Genomic DNA, 23192 nt, shown 5'->3' on the forward strand with positions numbered 1-23192 from the left:
GGCGCATATAAATCAGTGCCTGGCTTACATCAGATTATCACAGCGGAGTGGGCTCCGGGCTGATTGCGTCTTTACAATCTGTTTACGAGGAGGGCTGAAGTGAAGCGTTCTGGAAGGGGTTGCTGCATAAGCCTTTAAAAGTTTTCGTAATTGCTCAGCCCAGACCGTTCCGTTCCGCACTGAGAAACGTGTCCTCATGGGAGTGATGGGGTTCGGGAACCAGAGTCTTTTTTTCCTGCTTCTCAGCACCCCCCCCCCCCCCGAGCCCTGCTTGAGTGCTGGCCACACCACCCAGGGATGATCCTGGGAACATGTACAGATCTTTGCTTCTGCTGTTTTTCGCCCTGGGTATATATGAATGTGTCTGTGAGTTTACAAATGAGATCACACTATGTGCATATGTAATGTACCCTGGTAAGCTCTCCAGTCTCAGCTGCCCCTGCCTCCAAGCATTTCTATCCCACTTATTCCAGAAAGCACCTCTTGTCTTCTGTGCATCCTCAGGACCTTTGCATATGCTGTCACTTCTGCCTGGAACACTCCTCACCTCTTCTTTAGCTGAGCTAACTTCTGACCATCTTGCAGGTTAGATGTTGCCTTCTATGTCTTCAGTCTGGCAGGGGGCACTAGTATGAGCTGAATTGTGCCCCCCCCCCCCCATTCACATATTGAATTCCTAACCCTTGGTACCTCAGAATGTGACCTTATTTGGATATAGAGTTGGTAGAGATGTAATAAGTTAGGCTAAGATGAGGTCATACTAGAGCAAGTGGTATCCAAAATGACCAGTGTCTTTATAAAAAGAGGAGGTTTGGACACAGAGACGCATGCAGGGAGAACACCATGTGAAGATGGAGGCAGAGGTGGGTGATGCTTCTACAAGCGCAGAAGCATCAAAGGTTGCCAGCAGACCCGCAGGACTGGGAGAGGCCTGGACAGATTCTCCTTGCAACGCCAGAAGGGAACCAGCGCTGCCATTACCTTCATCTCAGAGTTCTGGCCTCCAACACTGTGAGAATGAAGTTCTGTAGTTTAAGTTGCCCGATTTGTGGTACCTAGCAAACTAGCCTGGGGGTCATCCTTGCCATCTCTTTCCTGCTCCCCAATGCCACTCTGAGAGGCCTCCCTCAGTGGATGGTCATTGGCCTCGGCTCTCAAGTAGGAACTGGAGAAGGTGACTGAGAATGACTGATGGAAAACAAAACCAGACAGCATGGTGTGGGGACATGGGAGGGAAACTAGAGATGTTCTCTGAAGAAATTACCGTGGGCTCAGGGGTAACACTGTGTTTCAGTGTGACTATGTGACATGGGAAGTGTTTTACAAAGAAGGTTTATTATGTAAATCAGAGGTCTCAAACTCAGATCTCTATAGTGGCCAGGCAAGTAATTTAATTAGACCAGAATATTTGCTATTATGGGACTATGTATTAAACTGGGGGAGGGATCATGAGAATGGTTCCATGTAAATGTGCACATACAGCACTTCAAAGGCTTTTATTATATAAAACAGCATCTTGGGTCAGATGGCAGAAGCCAAGGGGTGACTGTGGGAAACAGGAGGGAATAGCCTAGCGTTTCCCTTTCCAGGGAAAGCCTAGCATTGAAGGAAGTGCAATTGTTTGGATATATAATTTGCTTACAGAAAGATGGTTTCCCCGCAGTGAGGTTTTCAGTGGGGCAGCCCTAAGGATGCAGCGCCCCTGGGAGCAGGTGCCGTGGTCCCCAGGTGAAGTGGTCTGAACTCACGTTAGCTAACAAAGCACCTGCCCCTTTTCCTTGCACAGCCTCTCCTTCCAGCTAGAGAAAGCCTCACGTGGGTGTCAGTGGTTCTTCAGCATCTTAAACTTGCCAACCTCTCACTGTGCCAAGAAGAGAGCCGGCCCGGAGCTCCAGCTGACGTCTGTATCCAGCCCCAGCAGCACGCTGTCCTGACACATTTACTTTTTGAAAGTCACCTGTCTACCTCTAGCAGGTGTTTCTGGGGTGCTGCATGCAAATTTATTTAAAACTTCTTTAAAAAAAACAACAACCTGGCCCTGGCTGGTTGGCTCAGTGGTAGAGCGTCGGCCTGGCGTGCAGGAGTCCCAGGTTCGATTCCCGGCCAGGGCACACAGGGGAAGCGCCCATCTGCTTCTCCACCCCTCCCCCTCTCCTTCCTCTCTGTCTCTCTCTTCTCCTCCTGCAGCCAAGGCTCCATTGGAGCAAAGATGGCCCGGGCGCTGAGGATGGCTCTGTGGTCTCTGCCTCAGGCGCTAGAATGGCTCTGGTCGCAACAGAGCGACGCCCCAGATGGGCAGAGCATCGCCCCCTGGTGGGCATGCCAGGTGGATCCCTGTTGGGCCTATGCAGGAATCTGACTGCCTCCCCGTTTCCAACTTCAGAAAAATACAAAAAGAAAAGAAAAAAAAAACCTGTTTAGGTAACAGTTGAATAGACTTAAACAAAAATATTAGTAGAGATAATACAGGACAGGAATTGTGAGCACGTTATGCAGAGGGACAGTGTTCTGAAAGTAAACGTATGGTGACACGCTCTGGACCAGGAGCCAGGTAGAGGTGGCTCTGGCATGTACTCTCTGGACAAGGAGGCCTAGGTCGCTGGCCCTAGAGTGAGATATATAGGGAAGGGTTGACACCAGGTCTGTCTGAGAGCTCACCTCTCTACACCTGCCCCCAGTCCCAAAATGCCACCAGGTGCGTTTCCTGACAATATCACCACACTTAGAACCTTAACTGAATTCAAAAAGGACCCGATTTTCATGAAGGGAGCACTCTAAAAAGCTACTCTTCTTGTTTGGTTTTTTTTTAGACACCATTTATTTTCTGGCCACCCAAAGGATGTCATAGCACGCACAGGGGACACAAGTTTAGAAATACTTCCATTGTAGATGAATGTGATCAGGTGATACAACTTGGGCTAATGAGTTGCAAGCAGAGTCCCAGTAGCTTCAGATAGACTCGGTCTATTTAACCTTCACTCCCTCCTTCTTTCTGCCTGGAACTTAAATGCAATGGTGGAGATGGGGCAGTCATCTTAATGCCATGAGGCAACAATAAAGGAAAGTCCAAGAAAACAGACAAGATCTCAACTGAACCTATGCTATCTGCTGCTACCTTGGAACTTCCAATACTTGAGAAAAATAACCTACCAAGTGTGTTTAAGCCACTATTTGGGGATTTCTGTGAGTAACATTCAAATGCAATTGTCAGATGAAACACTCCATTAAGGATAGATCCTAACGGCTTACTGTCTAAGACAGACCCTGCTTAGGGCTCTTGCTATACCCACAGAAACTCACTTGCAGAAATGCTGTTCCTCCTCTAATCAGATAAAGAATGTTCCAGTTTCCTAGGGACCCCCAGGCTGTTGGACCAATTCCACGTCCCTCTCTGTCATCAGCTTGCTCCCAACCCTGCCGGAAAAGCTCTGAAATGACAGCCTTGAACTTGCCACTTGGTGAGGGAACATTCCCTGTTGACCACATCTAATCTCAGCAGGAGGAGAAAAACTGGCATCCAGTGTGGCCCGTGTGCTCAGGGTAGAGAGGAAAAAAAATTTATAGGGAGAAGAATCTGCCTCTTGCCCAACCCCAAGAATGAAAAATTAATCCTGAGTTGTTAATGCCAGATAGGCAGCAATAGGGGGGGGGGCTGGTCAAATGAATGATAGTACAGCCATATAGCAGAACTCTGTGCATTTAAAATGCTGCGATAAAATACGTACTGCTTAAAATAATGTTCACAATACAGGGGTTTGACAAAGTAGGTTTACAGTCCTTCCTATGAAAGAAGATTATAATAATATTACAAGAGTAAACTCTGTGTTTTGTGTACTCATAACTCTAACTCTACTTTTGCCCACCCCTGTCCAGTAAGTGAGGGGCAAAGGTTATAAATAGCCAGAATGCAAATTTTATTTTAGGTGTACACACCGCATGTAGGACCCAAAAAACCAAAATCACAAAACTAAAAAAGAGTTACACCGTGAATAAAGGGGTTCCCTTAAGCCAGGGGTCTCAAACTCACGGCCCGCGGGCTGCATGTGGCCCGCCGAACAATTTTGTGCGGCCCGCAGACTAATCCACAAAGTTCAAAATATTTTGGATAAAATTAAGTAAGCCTAGGGGCCTACTTGTATTTTTCATTTCTCTAGCATCTTGCTCTGCGGCCCACATGCTGAGTTGAGTTTGAGACCCCTGCCTTAAGCAGTGTGATTATACGTGATATCTTCTGTTTAGGGCACGGGTAGTCAACATTTTTATACCTACTGCCCACTTTTGTATCTCTGTTAGTAGTAAAATTTTCTAACTGCCCACCGGTTCCACAGTCATGGTGATTTATAAAGTAGGGAAATCACTTTACTTTATAAAATTTATAAAGCAGAGTTACAGCAAGTTAAAGCATATAATAATAATAATTACTTACCAAGTACTTTATGTCGGATTTTCGCTAAGTTTGGCAGAATAAATCTTTATGAAACAACTTACTCTAGTTAAATCTATCTTTTTATTTATACTTTGGTTGCTCTGCTACTGCCCACCATGAAAGCTAGAATGCCCACTGGTGGGCGGTAGGGACCAGGTTGACTACCACTGCTTTAGGGGCTGTCTCCATGTTTTCTTGCCTCCGTGAAAGAGGAACCAAGGATGGTAGAGAAGCGCATCTGCACTGCCCCTCAGCTGAGTGGCTCCGACTTCCGTTGTAAAGGGGTCAGCTGGTCCCTAGCAAAATTTTATTTTCCACTGTTATACAAATAGAATTGGCTAAATATACTTTCAACAACAGCATTCTTAGGGTGGCACATGTTCCACCTCCCTTCCCTTTGTTTTTTCTTTTTTTTTTATCCCCTTTTTACAGAGACTTTTGTTCTGACATACTCAGTAAAAGCATGGTACTAGAATCTAGACAGTTGCTTTCTCCTTAGTCCAACTGGCCCCCATAGCCATCCGGAAAGCATTTATGGGGCACCAGCTGTTTCCCTCCCATGAAGAGCAGAACCCAGAGAGTCCCCCTCAAGGATGTCACCAGCTCTTTAGGGGGGGGGGGAGAGAAAACTAACAGCCAAGGAGAAATGAAAAAACTGAAGGTAAAACTTTATCACTGTCACAACCAGCAGGGTCTTTCCAGCAAGTTCCAGAACCATCTACAGAAGACGACAGTGCATCTCAATAAATCAGAGCCTCCTTTAATGACACTGGCAGCCCCGCACCTATTTTTAAAAAGTTTACAACCGTGGATTTGCGAGTAAAACCAGCAAGGCTTTGCCCGGAGCTGTGTGGAGCGAGGGCATTTTTAAGTTTCCATCTCACTCCCTAGCGGCAATCCATCATGATAAGAAGGGCCAGGGAGGGAAGGAGCCAGGCTTCCCGCGGCCTCCCGGCTGGTGAGGCTGTTTAAGTGGCAGGCACCCCAAACCCAATCCATTAACCAAAAAAGGGCCCTCGGCCCAGAGCTATTTCTAGGTCTGGGCAGGCAGGGCTCTGAGGCACAGCCTTGTGGATTCCATGCCTGCGTCTCACCTCCAGCCTCCTACACAGAAGGAACTTTCTCCTCTAAACTGGCCCAGAAAAGACACAGTAGGTACAAGAAGTGCCTTAGTACGTCTCCTTCCATAAGCGTGTCCTGGAGCTGCCATGACAAAGGACCACAAACTGGGGGCTGAAAACAGAAATTCTGTCTCTCCCAGTTCTGGAAGCCGGAGTCTGAAATCTAGGTGTCAGCGGGCGGCTCCCTCCGAAGGCTCGGGGTGGGGGTGGGGCACCTCGTGGCTCTCCCTGTTAGAAAACGCCCAGGGTTTGGGGAGCTCTGCTCCAGGAACAGGGATAAAAGCCAAATAATGTATTTCTTATTATAAATCACGATATTACAATATTGAAATCCACAGAGCCCTTTGTTCAAATGTATGTCTAGAAAACCCAACATATCAAGCCACTGAAAGCTGGGGGTGGGGGGGAGGTGGAGGCCACGGAGAGGGGAAGAGCCTCCTCCCAGAAGTTGCTGGTGGGGGTGCCGTTGGTCCCTGGCCCTCGGAGGGGAACCAGATCAGGAGGAGGCCTTCCCAGCTTTCCACTCGGCCGCCAATCCATTGCCTTGCCTCACCTTCCCTCCAATATTCAAGTCTGTATTTAGGGCCCATCTGAACTCACAACCCGTAAGCAAAGCAAAAACCAAGAGGACCTAGACAGAGACAAGAGGATCTCATACATCTTTAAAAATAATAATAATAAACCCAACACATGTTGATTGTAGGAAATCTGGAAAACATACACAAGCACCTAAACTAAAATTCAAGATCACATAATGCAATAACGTTTTGTGGTCTTGACCCCATTCCCTTGTAATAACCTGAGCGTATAAATAAAGTCAGTGTCACGGCCAACATCCAGGCTCATTTCAACTGGTGCTTTTCCTAGGCTAATAAATTATTTAATTTTAAAATCAATAACACATGTTCTGCTTTGTAACCTATTTTTTTTCTTGCATATACTTGTTCTGTAACTATATTTTGTAAACATTTCTTATACTTTTAAATATTTTTTAAGAACATGATTTAAAACATATCTTTGTGGGCATGGCCCATCCTCTATTCATCCAATTCCCAGTTACTAGTTATTTATGCAACTGCCATTTTCCCCAGAATATATAAATAAGGCTGTAGTAAATATACAAAATATAATAAACATAATATATAATAAAGTATATGTTGTATGTTATTTATTATATGATATACTACAATACTATAATATTAGTTATATATTAATTTTATATATTATAACATTATTAAAACATTATATAATAGATTACTTATTACATATTTTAGCACAGATTTTGTAATAATTTATTATGTTATTTAATATATTATATCTTACATACACAATATAATATACACTACATATTATATGCATGTTACATTTTTATTTATCTTTAAATATATATTTGCCATAACATCTCTGAGTATTTTCTTTGAATCAATTTCTGCAAATATGACTGCTTTAGAGGGTGTGCATTCAATACCCTCTGTCAAATTGCCCTCCATAAAGGTTTTTATCAATTTACAATCTCACCATCAATGTGTGATGAGAGTACTTTTCTCAAAACTCTCATACTGAGTATTATAATTTTTTAAAACCCTGGCAGAAAAGAAAGGACATCTGTGTTTCAATTTATTTTTCTGGATTGCTACTGTGGGTGGACATTTTTCTCTGTTAGTTGGCTATTTGAATTCCTTCTTTTATGAGTTGTTTGAAAATATTTGTTGCCTTCTGTTAAGATACGGTAATTGCCTTAATCTTCTTGATTTTTATGTCATTTGCATATTAAGAATTTTAATTGTTATTAGCCCTTTATTAGAACGAATTTCCTCTTATTCTTCTAGAGGCCAATTAGCAAGTCAGGCCGTCTTTCACAGGTGTTGCCAACATATCCCCTAATTTGTTGTTGACTTTCTAATCTTGTAATGGATTAAGAAAAAAGGTTTAACATGGTCAAACGCATCCCTCTTTTTCTTCAAGATCTTTCTCTACCTATAAACTTTAAAAGATAGAAAATCAACTTTCCCCGACGGGTGTGGAAACAATTAGTAAATATGAAATTGGGCAAAACCTCCTTAACCCAGGAACGAGAGAAATGAACCCGATGATGTCGTAAACTTCTGTTCTAGAAAAAGACAGTCGGACGTGGCTTTTAGAGTCCCCTGGCTGCAGTATGTTTTGTTCACTACTAACCTTCTTTGCCTGGATAATGAGTCTATGTTTAAAAAATGCCTTTCCAGATTTGCTTGACGCACAGCTGAAGTTGTTATTCTAATATAATAAGTTTCTTTTCCCCCCTCCACCCCATAATTGGCATCTTTTTAAGCATATCCACATGGAGGAATTCAGAGCTCAGTCCCAGAGGCAGATAAAGAAAAGGAACATTTAGCTGCTTAAATCCTTAAACTGCTTCCCCGTAATTGTGGACCAGTGATGAAGACCGCCGTGCCCTTAGACATCTGCAGGACACTCCTTGTAAGGTGGGTGTCAGACACCCCCCTCCCCCTTACACCAGGGTCCTTGACAATGTGACTCGCTGACCTACCGCTGCTCATTCTGATCCAGAGGGCCTGGGGGTGGGGGGAGCCCGGAAGCTACATCTTTAGTGATGTCCCCAGGTGTTTCTGTCACTGGTGTTTCATGGTCTATACTTTAAGAAACCCCTTCCTAGCAAACCCTTTACTTCACAGCTGAGGAAAAGGAAGCTAAGAGTGGGAAAGCACCACCAGGTTCTCACAGCGGAGTGGGGGCCAAATCCAGCCTGGCTGCCTGGTGTCTCATTTCAAGCACAGCCCTCCCAGGCCCCTGCTAGTGAGAGGACCAGAGGCCTGGGTAGATCTCCTGCCCTCATTGCTACAGAGCTTCTCAGGTTTCCCAGGCTCTTCATTCTGGAGTCTAGTTAAAATGACTATACTCTCACTTGGTGTATGAGTTTCCTGGGGGCTTAAACCACCAGAGGTGTATTCTCCCACAGTTCTGAAGGCCAGAAGTCCCATATCTGCCAGACCACTCTCTCCAACAGCTCTAGAAAAGACTTCTCCTTGCCTCTATCAGCTTCTTCCTGTGGCTGGTGGTCCTTGGCTTGCAGCTCTATCTGCCTTCATTGTCACAGGCCTTCTTCCTGGGGTCTCATGTCCTGTCTCTGTCTCTTCTCTTCTCTTCTTATAAGAACCTCAGTCTTATTGGATTAAAGGCCCACCCTACTCCAGTATGACTTCATCTTAACTTGACTACTCACATCTGCAAAAACCCTATTCCCAAATAAGTTCATATTCCAAGGTTTCGAGAAGGACATGAATTTGGGGAGAAGGGGACCCACTATTCAACCAAATGCATGTGGTCAGAGAACAGCCTGGTAGTGAAGAGGGATGGTCTGAGGGAGAATCGTCAATCTAGGATGCCCCTCAGAATCAGCAGAAGAGCTCTTACAATGCCAAGGGCTTGTGCCTGCCCAGACCCTCTGAACCAGAATCTCTGGGCCCAGCATGTAGGTTTAAAAAGTGTTACCTTGGAAATTCTGATATATATAGCAGTGAGCCCCTTTCCTTAGAGGAGTTGTCACTGGGGCAGCTGCCAAGCCAGGGACATTTCTCGGCCCCTTGCATCTAAGGTGGTTCTTTGACAAGTTCCCACGGTGACATGTGAATGGATGTCACGGCTCGGTCAAAGTGGCTCAGAAGTGGGTGTGCCTGCTTCTTCCTCCTTTTCCCCAACCACCAGCTGGATGAGGAGAACCATAGAGGGGAGAGAGTGGCAGGACGACCAGGTGAAGCATCCTAGGTCCCTGAATGACACCACCTGCACATGACTCATGTATGAGCAAGAAGTGACCTTTGGCGGCCCTGAAACGTGGGGGCGGGGGGGGGATAGTTGTCACAGCAGCTAGCAATCATTATAACTAATACACAGTCCCAGTTAGGAGCCACCGGTCTGGAGGCTTGGGCCCTCTGTGTCTGTCCTTCCCACGTCCTTTTCCTCTCACCTTTGGGTGACCTCAGATTTGAATATGTGACTGTTTTGTATCTTTAACAAAATAGAAGTCAAAACCATTTTTCCACCACCCTTAAATAGGCACCTACTCCTTAATGTTCTCCTCGAATTGAATAACAGGAAGACGCTGATGATCCTGAATCATTTCCATTTTGTCTTCGCTGCCAGGAAGTTCAGAGTAAAATTTTATGTTTGATTAGAGCACCTAACGCATTCCAGGTTCCTGGTCTTTCTGCTTCTAAATGATTTCAGATTGGCCTTGGTGCGTTTTCACGGTTCTTGTGTGTTTTAAGGTTGCAACAATCTCCCCCTTTTTTTTTTTACATTTGGTGGCTGGTAAATAATAAAGATACACCCACGTTCATCAGTGCAAACACACATTCACTACTGTGGCACACTGGTCACATATGGAATCATGTCAATAAGATGATTTTTTTTTTTTTTAAGAATTAGCTAATTAATTAACTAATGTAACAGGTATTACTCCCCTGCCAAGGATCTGGCCATGTGCCAGGCACCCTAGACGATATGCTGACCTGAAGCTTTTTGCCATCAGGGAACTTGTGAACTGGTAGTGGAGACAGGTGTGCTCATGAATAATCATATAATCAGGCCAAAATAGTAATAATAATAATAAATATTATGTGAAATAGGACACTATGTATGAGTCTACAGAGATGAGAATCTTTAGTTTGGACTGGAGGCTTTAGGGAAAGTGTCCCAGAGCAGAGGCATCTAACCTGCATATAATGAGACTAAAGAAGATATTGACAGGTGGGGAGGGGAGCTGTTCTGAACAGAAAGAACAGACGGGACTGAGAGAACAGAGCACGCGGGCATTTGAGGGACCTTGTTAGACTCTGTTTTTTCATTCTTCTGCTCTTTCAGCCTGTGGGGGATTTCAACCAGTGAGCTCCTTTTATTATTATTATTTTTTTGTTTTGTTTTCTATTTAATGTTACTTAAAATAGTAACCATGTCCTGGCATTACAGTCTGAGTTTTTCCCTAAGATGAAATCAAAATTCACCAGTCTGAAAGGTTCCAACCTTCGGGAACTTGATGGAAGTCTGACATGTTTCACTTGGCAAGGGCCGGGGTTTCTCGCAGTGCCAACAATAAGAGAGTAAGATAATGTTGGTTTCAGATCTCGATTCTTCAGAAAAGGCCTCCAGCGTTGCACTTTCTGTAACATAATGGAGCGAACGGGACAGTTCCAAGAATTGTGTGCATGGTCCTGGGGTGTGGGGGGGGAGGTCTGATTTATAATTATCACGGACTAGGGTTCAAAGACCCTGTTACTCAGCACCTAGCCCTCCCCCAAGCCCCCCAGGAAAACGAAACAGCACATAACAAAACTGGCTAGGAAAATCCCCCTTTGAAAGTGTTGCTTATGCCAGAAGAGAACAAAAAGTTAAAGAGAATTCGTTCCCATGGGCACTCACACTGCTCATGCAGGACTGGATGTGCAAAACGCTCACTTCCTGTGCTGCTGTTTCCAGAAACAGAGGTGGGGGGTGACATAGGGGTGGGGACTTAGGTCTGGCACCCATGGGCCTCTTGATGCTGTTTGGTAAGTCTCCATATGAAGATTAAGCCTTACAGGAGCAGGAAACAGGGCTAAGAAGGAAGGACCCAGCTTCTCCAGCTGCCTCCTACCTCTGCAGCCACTGCTGCCCACTCTGCGCCCCAGCTCCCCGCCATGACCTTCACCTCCTCGGGATGGAAATGATTTCCCCTTCACTCTTCACTGGTGGTGCAACTCTCCCTGACCCAGCCCTCACCTGGCTCCCTGAGCCTGGAGAGCCGTTCTTTTCTAGCTGGCCCGTCTGTCACTCACAGGACTGTGGGCCTGACTCTGTTTCTGTCAGTGCCTGTGGAGTGTGGCATGCACAGGGGTATGACCAGTGTTTGTTGGATGAATGGATGAGTAGCCAAAGGGGGGGAGGATTAGGGTAGGAGATGATGCATAGAATTCCTCTCCCTGCCCCCGAGTTAGGCTGATGCCTCATTTCTGTGATTCTTCAGCCAAGGGGCATGTACCTGGAATGAATAGATAACTTCAATCATTGATGGTCCCGTCTTCCTTCTGTGTACAGACAAGTTTCTAGACAGGGAAAGAGCTGCTGCCTAAGCGTGAGTCACAGTTCACCCCGTGGCACGGGGAGGGTAGGAAACCATGATGATACAAAACTTTATTGGAAGAAATACTTCTTTCCAAAGGAGCAAAGATAATGATGCTAGAGGCCCAGGCTTTTCTGGGCTTTCTCATTAAAAAGTAACGTCCGGAATATAGGCCAAGTCAGAGTGCTCTGACCAAAACGAGGTGGAGTGGTGCTGGGCAGCCCCAAGACATGGATGAGCACCGCCTCAAGGTCATGTAGCAAGTTCATTCGTTCATGCATGCATTCACTCAACTCATTTATTGAGCAGCTACTATGGGCTGTGTACTGTGCTAGGACTTGAACTCAATTGCCTGCCATGTAGTTTCTCTATTACTATCTTGGGCTTGGGTTCTTCAGCCTATGCTAGACCCTGCGCAGCTTAGCAAGAGCTATGGGGCATGTCCATTACCCATAAGCCAATCACTCAGTTACCGAGGCAAAATGACCCTGTGACTCAGCCAGCAATGTCCTCTCCCCTCTCTCGCTGACCCCATGACAAATATCACTAATTCCTCAAGCACAGCCCCCTCATGCAGGGTCTGTCTAGCAGGGGAATCACTGACAGACTGAACATCATCCTTATCTGACCTCTTGACCTTCCTAGGGCCATGACCCCAGCAATACCTGGCCCGAGGAGCCAGGACTTGAGGAGACTGATGGGACCCCAGCAAGGGGCTCATCTATCATCCCAGAAAGAGCTGTCTTCTTTGTATAATTCTGCACCAACCTGGGAGGGACTAGGGCAGGACACTGATGGGTAAGCAGATTCTTTAGAAAAGGATTAAAGATAATGAAGCTGAGGACAGGGCTTTTCTGGGCTTTCTCATAAATGAGAAATGTCCAGAACATAGGCCAATGGAGAGATGCTGTAGATCAGTCTATAGGCACCCTCCTGTGGGCTTCAGGGGGGAGGGCTGTGATGGACAGCAAGAGCCACACACGTGGATGTCCACACACCAAGTGTGCCACTGTGACAACCTAGATGTTGGGAAGTCTGAATCAATGTCTAATGTCTGTGCTGTGAACCCAGAGCTCCAGGTTACTTGGGGGGAGTCCTTCGGGCTAGTGGTGTTGGATGACTGAATGAATGAATGAATGAATGGCCAAAGAGGCGAGGGGAAGGGTAGGATATGCTGCTCTTGACCTCCTGAGGACAAGTTGTGTTAGAAAACTTAGAGTTCCTCTTCTTCACGGAGGCCAGGACTCCATGGCCCACAGAGCCAAGGAGTCGCTCAGATGGGCTACATATGGGGTGGATGGATGAATAGAAAAAGCTGACCTCAGGCACCCAGGAAGTATAGTGGGAAAAGTCTGCTCTTTGGGGTCAAGCAGAACTGGGTTTCCATGGCCCCACTTCTCTCTAATCATTGTGTACTTGGCTGACTTCCTCAGCCTTTCAGAGTCCCAGTTTCCTTCCAGACTCCTCTAGTGCATTGAGTCCACCAGCCTCAACGTGGACCTGCCTAATTGCCACTGGCAGGAGGCAATGAGGGGAGAGAGTCTAAGCTAGAGTTCGGAGGTACTGAGTCAGGGCCAATTCCTTTGACATTGAGTTTATTTGTGCAAGAGTCATGAAAACCAAAGCCATAGTACTTCCCAGAAGTGTGGTTAGAGGAATGCAGGCAAAGCATGCAGCATGTCCAGCACCCTGCATAACATAACCACTGTCTGGTCCTCACCTCCTGTTGCCTCATCTGTAAAATGGGGTGATAATTCCTCACTTTTCAGGATGCTCTGCAACCTCATAGAGGCACACGCCGCACATATGGGAAGTACTTGAGATATGGCAGTTTCCTTTTCCTCCTCTTTTTAATTGCCCATAATTGCCTTAATACTTAATGGTCCGTAATTGCCTTAATTCTTAATGACCCTGAATAGTTAAGCAGTCCTGGCAGGTCTCTGTGAGCTGATAGATACTCAGGCAGTCAGCCAAGACTTGCTCAGTCCTCAAAGATCCCTGTCTTCAACTAGAAGGCATCTTTTTCCTCATCCCTGGTGACCCCCTGAAAATGGGCTCACTAGGTGAGTTTGATTCTGAATAGGTGTAAAGGAGATACCCACTTCTTCAAGTATATGCACTTCAAGATTCTTTCTGTGCTTCTCTAGAGAGTACCAATAGAACTCATTGAAATACTACAATTCCTAGGCTCTCTTGCAGCTAGAGGTAAGCATGTGACACTGTTCTGGCCAATGAGTTGTGAGAAGGGGGTTGTTGCTAGGAAACTAGTGCTTCCTGGATCCTGCTTTCTGCCCCTTCCTGCTTCACAGTGGGTGAGGGCTGCCGCTCTGCTCTTTTCATTTAACAATGTATCCTACAATCCTCTTTTATTAGCTCCCCAAACTTTCATTTTCTTAAAATGAAACATTCATTTTCTTCTTGGAATCATTTATAAACCATTTTTGATGGGTTTCTAAAATGTACCATACATAACATTGTGCAATGTTTGAATTATAAACATGGTCACATTTCGCCATGACAAGAAGGATTGCATTTTAAACGCTAATGAAGTCTCATACCTACAGAAAATTGCATAAATCATAAATCCTAACTGTACAGCAGGATAAAACTTTACCAACTGAGCACACCCAGGTAACCAGCACCCCAAAGGGGACACAGACATGACAGTCCCCGGAAACTCTCCCTTCTCTATCCTTCTCCTCCACGGAGCAATTGATATCCTGACTTCTAGCAGCATGAATTAGCTTTGCCTGTTTTTATGCTTTTATATAAATAAAACCCTACAGTGTGTGTTCTTTTGTTTCTGGTTGCTTCTGATCAACATGAAGTAGGCGGGATTTGTCCATGTTGGTGCCTGCCCATGGTTATGAATCTTCCATTCATGTTACAGTGTAATATTTCATTGCATCGACATACTTACTCCATCTTTGCACCTTACAGCGGCCCAGTGCTCTCACATGTGGATGCACCCTGCTTTATTTACCCCACCTTCTTTCAATGGATCGAGCAGTTTCTATTTGTCCCATCACAAGTAGTGCGGTGGTTATACTCCTGAGCACCTTGGTGCGCTTTCACAAAGTCCTAGCTCGTCTTTTTCCTACCTCTGAATCATTAGGCTTATTTAAAAAAAAAAAATCATATAATCTTTTTATGGTGTAAAAAGTCCAATGAAATATATGCAAATGGCCAAAGTACCCTAATTAGCAGAGCAGGGCCACTCCCCCCTTCCCTCTCACCCTCCCTCCGTTTCCTTCCTCCTTCCAGCATTGTCTTCCTCTTCCTCAGCAGAGGCGGCCTCGCAGCAGCTCCGCAGTCTTCTATTGCTCACCCCTCCCGCGTCTGGAAATGATTTGACAGCCCCGTGAATTTTATAGGCTCTAAGCCTCCATTAGCTGACCTAATCATTTTCAGAGACCTGAGAGTTAGAGTTATCCATGGTTCTGCCAAACCTTCACCCCTGTCGGAAATTGGAATGGGGAAGATTGCTTCCCTGTGGTCCGTATCCCCCAGAGAGAATGGAGGGGAAAGATCTGGTCAGACCCATTTTCATTAGAGAAAGAGAATTCAGGGGGCCCGAGGGAACTAATAAAAAGGTTGTAAAATGCATTGTTAAATTAAATACAAAAAATTTGTTTAAGGCAGGGTGTGTTACCTATTCTATTGTGGTAAATGGGGGGAAGGATCGTTTGCATTTACTTGAAAACTCGCCCCTCCCCGTACTCTTGAGGCCCTCATATGCATGAAAGTGGTACTTAAGCCTGACCTGTGGTGGCGCAGTGGGATAAAGCGTCGACCTGGAACACTGAGGTCGCCGGTTCGAAACCTTGGGCTTGCCTGGTCAAGGCACATATGGGAGTTGATGCTTCCTGCTCCTCCCCCTTCTCTCTCTCTCTGTCTTCTCTCTCTCTCTAAAAAAATCAATAAATAAAATATTTAAAAAAAAAAAAAAAAAAAAGAAAGTGGTACTTAAAAGGGATATCAGACACAGCAGAGAGATTGGGGTAGGGGCGAGGGTGGAGAATGGATGGGGCCAGACCTGGATTTTGTATGTTATTCCCTTCTGTACTGTTTCAATTGTCTAACCCTGGGCATAGTATTTTTCTATTACTGTGTAACAATGTACCACAAACTTAGTGGCTTAAAACAACACACACTTACTATGTCAAAGTTTCTCTGGGTCAGGAGTCTGAGTGGGTGTCTCTGGGTCTCTCTCTGCTCGAGGTCTCACAAGGCTGCTATCATTGTGTTAGCCAGGCTGCGTTCTCATCAGAGGCTCAGCTGCAGACAGACTGACTTCAAAACTCCCGCAGGTTTTGGTAGAATTCTTTCCCTTAAAGCTGTGGCACTCATACTGGCTTGTGTCTTTAAGGCCAACAGGAGAAAGAATCTTTAACTTCAAGGAGAAAGAGTCAGTCTCTCTTTGATACACTTTTGCTTGATTAAGTGAGGCCCACCCAAGACAATCACCCTTTTGATGAACTTGAAATCATTTGATTAAGGACTTTCTCGACATCTGCAAAATCCCTGCACTTGCACCATATTCCATAGGTTAGAAACAGGTCGTGGATGCTTCCTCTTTCTCATCACAGCAGATTGAGGTGAAAAGGAGAACCCCAGGTCAGGGCTTTTCATCTGTGAGCTCTGCCTCGGTATCTGTGTGGGGGAAGTGGACAGACTGACCCGGGCAGCCACGGTCCTGGAGCAGCTCACAGGTCCGACAGACCCCTGTATTCCAAAGCCAGATACACCGTTAGAACCTTTCCAATCAGGAGAAATGAAAATATTGCCATCCACAGTCCAATGGGCCAACACAGAAGAAATTTTGGAAAAAGTTTTAAAGGTACAAAAGTGTGAGTTATGAAAAAAAAATTTCTTGGACACTAGAAACTTTGGTTTGGGGATCCAAGAACACACTGATCTGGAGATCAAATATGGCCCAAGCATTGGTAGCTATGGCCTGGACTTCTATGTGGTGCTGGGAGGGCCAGGTTTCAGCACTGCAGGCAAGAAACGCAGGACAGCTGCGCTGGGGCCAGACACAGAATCTGCAAAGAGGAGGTCGTGCACTGGTTCCAGCCCAAGTGTAACGGGCTCAGCCTTCCTGGCAAATAAATTCCTGTTTCTGTCCAAAAGGCCAATACAATGTTTTTATTGAATGTAGAGGAAGAAGAAGCAGAAGAGGAGGAGGAGGAGGAGGAGGAGGAGGAGAAAAGAGGAGGAGGAAGGGGAGGAGGAAAAGGAGGAGAAAGAAGAAGAAGATGAAGATGAAGAAGAAGAAGAAAAAGAAGAAGAAGAAGAAGAAGAAGAAGAAGAAGAAGGAGGAGGGGGAGGAGGAAGAGGAGGAGGAGAAAGAAGATAATGATGAAGAAGAAGACGAAGAAGAAGAAGAAGAAGAAGAAGAAGAAGAAGATGAAGAAGAAGAAGAAAAAGAAGAAGAAGAAGAAGAAGAAGAAGAAGAAGAAGAAGAAGAAGAAGAAGAAGAAGAAGAGGAGGAGGAGGAGGAAAAGGAAGAAGAAAGTCATCACAGGTTGTGCCACACTCAAGAGGAAGGGTTCACAAAGGTGTGGATGTGGGAGGTGGGGAGAGTCAGGGAGCCACCTTAACTTTGCCTACTACCCACCTATTGTCATGTTTCATTAAGGAATGTTGGTGAGTTACATTAGGAAATGGTTCCTGGTTGTGTTTGGTGTTCTCTATTTTCTGTATGTTTAAAAACTAATCCTGCACTTGCAACGCTCCCCCCACCCCACCCTTCTGTGTGTGAACATTTCCTTCCATGACTGTCATACACTTACACATCAGACAGAACCATAGATAACCAAATGAGATTAAACCATAAGCATTACTCTGCACGTCAGTTTATTCTTCTCACAGGGATAGCCTCCCTGGTGCTTCTCCAATTCCTTCTTCATTGGCAGCTGATACCCCATAGCTTGGATGTTTTGTGATTCACCCCCACCCCCAGAGAGGGACATTCTGCTTGTGTCCAGGTGGCTTGGCTTATTTGTCTGTTTCTTTTTTTGTTTGTTTGTTTTTGCTTCCACACCATATGATGCAGTACCAGATATCCCTGTAAATATATCCTTACATGCTGGAGCTCTTCGTTCCACAGGATGACTTTTCTGAAGATTTCTGGGCCACATCTGCATGCGTGCTTCATGGGGCTGTTTTCAAGATCACCGCAATTTGCACTCTCGTCGGCTCTGATGAATGCACCCATTTCTCCTCACTCTCCAGATTAAGCAACTTGCCAAACCTGAATTCAAATCCTGGTGTCACCAGTTCCTCCTTGGTCATCTGGGATAAATCACTTCATATCTCTGGGCCTCAGTTTCCCCATCTGTAAAAGGAGAATAAGGATAGTACCCATCTCACAGGATGGATGTGAGAGTGGAAGGTATGAACACAAGGAAGTGCCCAGCCCAGGGCCCTGCATGTGCTATGGTTCAGTCTGTGGCAACTACTCTGAGGAATAAAAGAGCAGAAGGTGCCTGACCTGTGGTGGCGCAGTGGATAAAGCGTCAACCTGGAAACACTGAGGCTGCCGGTTCAAAACCCTGGTTTGCCTGGTCAAGGCACATATGGGAGTTGATGCTTCCTGCTCCTCCCCCTTCTCTCTCTCTCTCACTCTCTTTCCCCCCCTCCACTCTAAAAAATAATAATAATAATAAATAAATTTCTGTTTTAAAAGAGCAGAAGGTGGTGTATTCCATGGTCAACCCAAAGTAGCATTCCTTGTCATTATTTGCTTTTTCTGAGACTATTTTGTCCTAGCCTGAATGGAAACAAGCTGGCAATATCTACCCTGAATTCTCTAAAAGTCAGGTCTCCCACATCGTTAGGGAAAACAACTGTGAGCAACACTCTACACACCACCACCACCAGCACCATCACCATCGTCATCCTCATTGTCATAACCCCCATCTACTGAGCACTTACATTTGTGGAGAAGCTCCCTTGCAGGAGGATTACTGAAATGGTGTTTCCTTTCTCAGTCCATGAATCAGATAGGAGGAGTTTGACTCGAAGTAGCAGAAATCCAAGTCAAGCCAGTTTATATTATAAAAAATATGTATAGTCTTGCAGGAAAAGAAGTTTGCTGGCTGAGTGGCTCCAGGAACGGTTAATCAAGAATCCATATTTACCCCCTCTTGCATTTCTTCCATCCTCAGCATGTTAGGCTCTTCCTCAATATCACAAAAGGGTTGCCAGGGTTCCAGCTATCCCTTGCAGACATTGCAATGTACAGTAGAAGAAAGCAACTGTTGCTTTTTTCTGTGCCTTTTTAAGATCAAGAAAGTCTAAAAGGTCAAGAACTATGTACTTTTCACCCAAGTGTCCCTCACTGGTCTAGAGCCAGACAAATGTGCTCACCAGTTAATGAATCCTGTCTCCAACACTTACTCCATGAATTGCTTCACCTCTCTGTAACCCAGGCTTCTCATCTATAAAAGCTGAGAGAAGAGTATCTATTTCAAAAAGTTGTGAAGATTAAATGAGTTACGAATGCCAGTCACCCTCACGAACAGGGAGTTTTAAAGATCCTTACTATTATTGTTGTCCTATTGTTGTTGTTATCGCTAGCCTGGGGCAGTGTCTGGCTTAATAAATACCGGAGTTGCTGAGTGATTGACAGGAGGGAACTGTCACATCAGCAGGACCCAAGGAAGGAGAAAGAGGTGTGGGAGAAGTGGGAGTTGACAAGCGGCCAGCACGGGACCACCCAGCACGCAGTTGCAGGCCCAGACTTAGCATTCAGGAGTGACTGATTCCGTGTCCTGCATGAAGACCCTGAGCCGGAGGGGCCCAGCCAGCTGCCCCCAGACCTTCCCAGCCTTTTGTTTTTATCTGGCCGGCCCTCCAGCTAACACTTGGTGTCATTACTCTGCTTAAGACGCTCAGGTGCCAGCTCATTTGTCAATCAGCACCGAGTGTTTCGGTTGTCAGAGACGCTGAGGTCTTTGTGCAGGCACAGCCGCCTTCGCAGCAGAGAGGGCCCCCAGCTGCTCTTCATGGACGGCCCCGGGAGAGTGCGGGTGTTGGGGGCTCACTCAACCCGAGAGGGACAAAGCACTTCCTGAGCCAGGTTCAAGATCCACCCCAGAGTGACTTAAGGATGCTGACTAGGGCCGAGGCCTCAGGATCCACACGGCCCAGGGCCCCGGTGTGCAATTGAGTCCTCTCGTCATGCCGCTTTAGCCGAGTGACTCGGGACAACTTACAATCTCTCTGAGCTTGGGTCTCCTCTTCCAAAATATGAGAGTCGGACCAACTGTTGCTGAGTCTCTCCAGCCTTCAATTCTACAACCAGTTCCCAAAATGAAGAAGGGCCGCCAGGAAGGGGATGGATGCTTAGGAGGGGTGGAAGACAGGACCTCACTTAGCAGCTCTGGCTGTGAGACCTTGGGAAGTCACTTCGTGTGCCTAGGCCTCAGTTTTTTCACATGAAATGAGAAAGAGGGAAGGAGAGAGATTTAAGCAAGGACACAGAAACGCGAACTTGCTGGGAGCAGGCGGGAGCCCAGCGCGTGGCACAGAGCAGTGGTCTCAGAGCCACACAGAGCCTCCAGGAGGAAAGGCAGGGGAAGGCCAGCTCCCGACTTCCATTTAGTCCTGTGTCTCAGTTCACACCACCCTCCCCTCCCCGCCCCCAGAAAATAGCCCGAAACTCATGTGGCCAGTTTTGCCATTTTGCCAGCTTCCTGTCATTGCTCCTTAAGAAAGAGAAAATTCACGTTGTTTTAGGATTAAGTATGCAGCATGTCAATTACCTCCCCAAACCACAACAGCGGGCACTGCTGAAGAGCCGGCATCAGCACCATGAACACATTGGCCCTGGTGGCTGAGCCCGACTTGGACCCCGGGGAAGATGCAGCTGGTCCAGGCAGCTAGCCCCCACCCCCCCTGCCAACTGGGCTATTGCTGGAATCTCTAAGAAGGGATGGGGATGGCTTGGCTCAGAGGCCCTGTGAGAATTAGCTCACTGGACTCAATATTTACCTCCTTAAAATGCAAAAGCAACCACAAGCGTGACAAGCATCATTCTTGAGCGCTCACTGTTGGCTAGATTCCTTCAGAGTGCTGCCCAGACTATTGTATTTACTCTTCCTAACAGTCCTATGGGACAGGTGCTATTATTACTCCATCTGACTCAGATGCAACAGCCTGGGTTCAGGAGGTGAGGAGCTTTCCTGGGGTCACACAGCAGCATGGGACAGCCCTGGACTTGACCCCAAAGCCTCAGCTCCTGTGACTTCCATCTTGTGGGCCAAAGGAAGGATAATAGAAAGGTTGGGATAATATCTTGCTTTAAAAAAAAAAATCAATCCTTTATTTCAGTCAATAATCAAGAGGCAGTTTTTTACCTTTAGTGCTATTCAGAGATACAGTATGTACAACCATGACCATTGTCAATTTCAGAACATTTTTATCATCTCAGAAAGAAGCCCCCTACCCTTTGTCACTACTAAAGATCTGCTTTCTGGCACAATGGATCTCTGCCTATTCTGGACATTTCATATAAATGCAATCATGCAACACGTGACCTTTGAGTCTAGCTTCTCTCATTTGGTATAATATTTTTAAGAGTTATCCATATGGTAGCTTTATTCTTTTTTTTATTGCCATGTGGGTCCTGGAAAGAGACGACCCATTTGAACAGCCCCAAATGCCTCCCGGGGCCTTCAGCTGAGTGGAAGCCGCCATCACTGTAGCCCCGGCGACACTGAGGCTGTTTGTTGCACAGCTGTGAGACACCAGCTTCTTGCCAGAGGTTATGCAGAGGAGCCTATAACATACTTGGCACTTTGGCACTCTTCCCTCTGAGATTGGGACCTATAGCCCTCCTCTTGAGTCTGGATGGGCTTCTCACTGCCTTGACCCACTAAATACAGCCAAAGTGACACTAGGCCAGTTCCAGCCCTGGCCTTTAAATGGACTAAAGTCCCTCTTCTATCCACAGAAGCCCTGAAGTAGCCAGGAAAAAAGTCCTGCTTCCCTGAAGCCACTGTGCTTGTAGAAGCCCAAGTTGGCCAAGTGGAGAGGGAGAAAGCGAGCTGTTGGGCCCCTCCCAGCGCTTAGACCCAGCTGCTCAACTGAGCCCAGACATCGTGGAGCAGAGACTAACCAATCTTGCTTGGAGATGTAGTAATAATAAGTAATTATTTTAAACCACTAAGCATGGGGGCTATTTGTTACACAGTAATAGCTAAATGTAACAGTGAGTGTCACTGTCTCTGCTACAGTCTGCCTTCTGGACACCAAATACTCCTATGGTTTCCTCCTTCCCACACAAACATGTGTTCAACCCCTCCCTATGCAAGACAACTTGCAAGTCCCACCTAGGATCTGTCCCAGCTCACAGCCAGGATCTTTAGGGGTATGCATAGTGGTCTCTCTGATATATCCAGATGTGGAGGCAGTTGGTGGAGCACCTGAACTAAAGAGTGATATGTTTTCCATCCACCCCTAACATACAGAGTGGGGACCATGGGGAGGAGGGACAGGAGAACCTCAGTTACGTTCCTGTTCAAGCCACACACCATCACTGGTCTCAGGCACTGCTCCAGTCCATTGGGGCAGCCCTGGACAGTACCACCCTGAAGTGGGGAAGTCGCCCTGACCAGAGCTTCCTGTTGCTCTCTTCTCTAAAGACCCTAAAAGATTCTTCCTTGCTTTTCATCCTCCTGAGCCACCTATGAAGTGGATGTTGAAGGTATGTACCACTTTCCCAGCCACCTGTGGAAGGCTGGGAGGACCATGTCCTTCACTGGTAGTACAACTCCCATAAACACCCAGGAGGCTGCTTATCTATTTGACTGCAGCTGATCTCAGGCGTCCAGGGACATGACCATGGAGCATTTCAAGACAGAGCTCAGACATACGTCTCTGTTTTCCCTCTTCCCATCTTCTCTTTCTGGACTGAAGTTGTTGACCTTTGTTGGGACGATCTCACCGTTAATCTCTGCCAGGAGTCATTTTGCCCAACTGAAATGATTTGCCATCCCATTCGTTTGTACTTGGACCAGAGAAAACTTAATTAGTTAAAGTCAGTTATAAAGGTTTCCTTGGATCTTCGCCTTTCCAAGTTTTTTCAGCTTTGCTTCTCCGTCGCTGGAGTTGAGAAGCATCTGGCTCTCCAGTATTGTGAGACCTTTGATTCCCTTTTACTGTTGCTACAAGTGAGTCGTTTTCTTGAGATTGTCTCTCTTTTTTTTTTCTTTTTTTTATTGCACTTGGCCAAATGGGACTGATCACGTTCCAACTTCTTTCCCTAAAGCTTCAAGTCCATCATGTTAATAAGCTGCATCCAGAGCTCCTGTAGTTTCTACCAAACATTTGTCATTGCATAGGGTAGGTTCCACCTTTCCATGATCCAGTGAGTTACCTTGTCTCCAGCTGATCGCTGAACCTTTTAGGTTTTTGTTAGAGCAACATCCCCATCTGGCACCAATTTCTGTTAGTCTGGATAGGCTAGACCAGGGGTAGTCAACCTTTTTATACCTACCACCCACTTTTGTATCTCTGTTAATAGTAAAATTTTCTAACT

General features: G+C 46.1%; 1 pseudogene; it reads left to right on the top strand.

Annotated features, from left to right (window-relative positions):
• Positions 1-16756, top strand: part of LOC136313598 (large ribosomal subunit protein uL5-like) — a 78206-nt pseudogene extending 61450 nt beyond the window's left edge.
• Positions 16757-23192: the final 6436 nt, after the last annotated feature.

Source organism: Saccopteryx bilineata, chromosome 9 (genome assembly GCF_036850765.1).
Source record: "Saccopteryx bilineata isolate mSacBil1 chromosome 9, mSacBil1_pri_phased_curated, whole genome shotgun sequence".
Lineage (NCBI taxonomy): Eukaryota > Metazoa > Chordata > Mammalia > Chiroptera > Emballonuridae > Saccopteryx > Saccopteryx bilineata.